The sequence below is a fragment of the Zea mays genome, chromosome 2 (assembly GCF_902167145.1).
Source record: "Zea mays cultivar B73 chromosome 2, Zm-B73-REFERENCE-NAM-5.0, whole genome shotgun sequence".
Classification (NCBI taxonomy): domain Eukaryota; kingdom Viridiplantae; phylum Streptophyta; class Magnoliopsida; order Poales; family Poaceae; genus Zea; species Zea mays.
The window spans coordinates 234408762-234413398 of NC_050097.1; the positions used below are offsets into that span (position 1 = coordinate 234408762).

At 38.4% G+C, this 4637-nt stretch overlaps 1 long non-coding RNA gene across 1 annotated transcript; it reads right to left on the reverse strand.

The window, feature by feature from the left end:
* Positions 1-735: 735 nt before the first annotated feature.
* Positions 736-2526, reverse strand: LOC118476439 (uncharacterized). Its single transcript, XR_004856533.1, has 4 exons — positions 2472-2526; positions 1571-1634; positions 1306-1350; positions 736-837 (listed from the first exon to the last, which is right to left on the reverse strand). It is a non-coding gene; the product is annotated as an uncharacterized lncRNA (long non-coding RNA).
* Between the last annotated feature and the right edge of the window lie 2111 nt (positions 2527-4637).

A 4637-nucleotide genomic window follows, 5' to 3' on the forward strand; every position in this document is an offset into this window, starting at 1 on the left:
TTTTCAACTCATGATTCTGTCGGAAACATTATATATACAGAACACTTTTGCAGTAAGCCCATGCATTAGATCCTTCAAGTGAGCATTTAGCCTAGATGTATCAATATTGTAAATAGATCTTGCCCTATCTTCTTTCCTATAAGATTAGGAGCGAATAATTAGGGCAGAGATAGAAGAGATTCAAAATAAAAGGAAAAAATGTGATTTATGTGAGAGAGATACCAGCACAGAAACCCTCAATTGCCTTGTACACAAGCTCTTCAATCTCTATGGTGTTAAAGTATCTTATTGAATCTTTACCTAGAAAGTCAAACTGCAAAGTTGATTACAATTCATATACTCAGAATTCTAGTCATATTGAGTGAAAATATGGCGAATAGATGTAGAAAATCAATACCTAAATCTGATTTGGAGGCATACATGTAACATTATCAACCTTCAGCGTACAACAACCAATAATATCAGTGTCATCGTCGTCCTTAAAATTGTTTAAAAATAATAACCAGGAATAAGTTATGTTGGCATATTCCAAGTAAGCTCAAAGCCAAAAAAGTAATTTAAAAAGTGTACAACAACCAATAGTATCAATGTCATCGTCATCCTTAAAATTGATTAAAATAATAACCAGGAATAAGTTATGTTGGCATATTCCAGAGAGGGGAAAATCTGGTATTCACATTACACAGATCATTAAAGGCTCAGTAACAAATCATGAAGATAATTAGTTACCTGAAGGCATGGCAAGCGACCAAAATGAAGTGCCTCTGTTCCTCTCCAGAACTCTTCATTCTCAACAGATAGCAACGCAAGATCGCATTCAACACCCCTAGCTAAAACCTGTAAATCACTTTGTCAGTTTGACTTCTTATGAAGTCAAGTTTTAAAAAATTAAATAAAATAATCAAATAGCTTGCTCAAAAAATTACAGCACGTGGTAACTTTTAATGTTGATCTCAAAAGAGTAATATTGAAAATTAGAAAATAATTACGATTATGGTTCTTTTAAGAGTTCCTAAGTCCCAATGGTGGAGCTTCCAATAGTCCAGTCCCACCACTACAGTGGAATATAGTTGAAAAGATAAGTTGGTTTGCAAAGAAAATGAACTGGAGACTGACTCAGGGATCCAAGACTTCAAAACTCATAAGCACAAATCTTTTTTAGATAATTCGGATTCACAATAAACTGGTAGTTACCTTGCTTCAAGAGAATTGCAATGTTCATTGTATAAAAATTTTGATTGAGCACTCAAGAAAAAAGTGATAATTTGAAAAACCTTGAAAGCTGCATTGCTATAGGAGATTTACCTTGGCAATATACTTTTTGTCATCTCCCCTTCTCTTTACTTTGACCTGCACGAGAAGCAGCATTAGCTTAACAAAATAACTGGCATACCTCATCCCTAGAAAAATTAATGGTAAATCGATATCAGCACTTTATAAAAAAATAATTAGTTCATCCTCAACTGCTTGTAGCTCAAAACTTTAAATCAAAATAGTAACAGAAAAAAGAGTGACAACCCAAAGCAAAATAAAAACATGAAGAGATAAAGTTGTCCAGTCGAATAATCACCTGGGTGTCGTGCTCAACGCAATGCGCATTTGTCAAGAGTTTACCATCCCCAATCATAAAAGCACTGTGAAAGGACATGTCTTGTAAGATACACAAAGAGCTTCTAAGTTCAAGATGTGTGAAAATCGTAACCTTCAAAATGAGTGGCCTCATCTAAAAGATATGCATAAAGTTCAAAACATATAAGGAATGAATATCTATCATAAGATAAACACAGGTACAAAAAAAACAACTAATGTGATCACAAAAGTTCTAGCTTTTTGTTGGCTGCCTAGGAAATCTGGAAGCATCGGAATGATTGTGTGTTCGAAGGGCAACGGCCTGGTGTTCATACTGTTTTGCAGGTTGTGGCCAATGAATGTACCCTTTGGTGTGCTGCGGGTGCCTCTGCTCTTCAGGAGCTCCTCACTCGCCAACCTTCTCTTAGGGTATAATTTGGGTCGCTGGTAGCTATGTGGCCTGTGTAGGTGTGTGTTTCTGTAAAGTGGCTGTTTTGGGGGCTGTTGATGGGCATGCGCATTTCTGGTCTTCTTTGTACCCGGTGCTGACTCTTCAGTCGCTCCGTTTCTGTTTGTCTCATTTCTTAATGAATTGACTCGCAGATCTTCTGCGACGTTCTAAAACAAAAGTCCTAGCTTGTTGAGGACTAAAGCAGGATGCCTATCAGAATGAAACAAACATCATTATGTTTACAGCAGTAAGCCATAGTCTCAGGTAGTCTAATCAGTACAATAAAGGAAATGCTGCAGTTTAATCTCTACAAAATTATAAAATCGCTAAATGCATCATGTTAATTTATTCCACGCCCCACCCACCTAGAAATGCACAGCAAATGAAATTTTATACAATATAAGTAAAATCAACAATCGAAACAGATACACAAAGTTATATCAGCACTTACCTCCCACTACTTGAATGTTGCCTTTGCTTCTACCAAGGAAGACCATAATCGGGTGCGATATGAGTGCTATAGACCTAACAGGAGAGAAACTACTTCAGGTGATAGGATATGACTAAGCACAAAACAAAGCAAAGTCTTGCTCAACAGAACAGATCTTTGAGCAAAGTAGAGCATTGTGCTTGACATAATATACTGAAAAGGAAGTTGCAATACAAATATGACAAAGCGGTACATACTACATAGTGCACACATAAATATTTCTTGATGAAATATAGGCTAACTATAATTTTGGAGAAGTAAGAAATATAAGCATCATCAATAGCCACAGACATGTATTCTTGAAGCCTACCTTGACGACAACATTAAGGAATTTGTCCTCTTCAAGATCATCAAACTCAGCAACCTGATGTAACCCCACAGTTAGCATAAGAGAAGGCTTGTAAGAATTTGGTGCAACATCTAATCAATCATACATGTGGATTGCAGTGAAAAGGAAGAAGAAATGCACATGGATGAAGATGGTTGTGTTTATTACCATTCACAGATACATGGGCACAAGCATAAGATGATGAGACAATATGAAACCATTATAAGGTATTCATTCAGACTGAAGAGGATGGTTTATAACCGAGGCGGTGAACTTACAAAAAGAAAGTGCAAACTGACCCAAATCCAAAATGGCTAAGCGAAATTAATAGTTTGAATAGACGAAACCTCACCCACAGCATGCAATCCAAACAGACCAGAAACGACAATGTATAGTAACCCAATCCAAAGCATCCAGATAAACAACAGTAAGAAATTAAACATGCTAACATGGAAACAGCAATGGAGTGGAGCCGAACCCAACATCAAATAAATGCCCATCCTCACCCCCTCTCATGTATTTGCCATGCATGAGTGGATACAGAGGCTGGGACATGCTCAACTCCATCATCTAAAAAAGCTAATTGGCACCCTCATTCAATTTGGAACTGCAGATGTACTCAATTCTCTAGCATGCCCTGTGCAACCTGTAAAGTGTAAACGAAACAGAGAAAAATCGATGCGCCTCGGACCTGCGGCTCCTTGAAATCGACGAAAAGCCCCCTGTCCCTGCGCGAGGACGACGGCTGCAACCCGCTAGCGCCGACGCTGCCACCGCCTCCGATGCCGCGCCATTTCTTCGACACCCCTTCCACCTGCGCGCACGGGCACCCCACCGCCACCGCCACAACAGAAAAGTTTCAATCTGCACTGCAGAAATATAAGTAAGCTTTGGACCAATGAGGCTTCGATTTTAAGATTTCAACCTCTCTCCTCAGGGAACTTTTTGCAGCATCCGTACTGTTAACAAGGAGCCAAATTAAATAAAGTAACAAGCTGAATCAGATAAGATGATATCAAATTGAGAAGGATTAGTGATACCACGATAGGATAGGTGCATAGGGTACAACATATGCTGCTAATCTTGGGTCAGAGTAATATTCATTAGCCTTCGGATGATCGGCTAAAAAACAGAAAAGTAGAAAATGACATCACATAGTTCAACGAACCAGTATATTCTTTTGCGTGAGAAAAAAATCCAAGCATTACCAGGCCAAGGGCATGTGTATGCTAGAATGTGCATGCTATCACTCCATCTGCAGAAAAATGGACTAATCCTATATTGGAGAAGCCACCTAAGACCAACTCCAACAGCTTATTTATAATCCTAGCTAAATTTAGAGTTTAGATGGCTGTGTAAAAGATAGACAAGGACTAAATGGATGGGTGTATCCAACAACAACTCTAAATATAGATAATCATTGGTACAAATCTCAATAACCAACGATCTGCTAGCCTCTGGACGTTGCTCTCGCGGTGCTATCCGGCCACCGCCATCGCAGGTCAGTCCGGCCACCGCCATAGCAGTCAACGCCAGCCGCCACAACAATTGAAAAATATTTCTGTTACTATGACTAATAAAACAGAGAAATTATGGCGTGAAGAAATAACAATCTGTGGCCTAAAAAGAATTAAACACAAAAGAAAGCATACTTCTAAATTGCAGAAACTTGACAACAAAGACAAATGATTCACTATAGCAGCATCTTACAATGCCACACCGATTGAAAAATATTTCTGTTTGCTAGAGTGGTAACCATCTCATTAGAAAACAAGATTGTGGTCCAAAAATAGTAACAA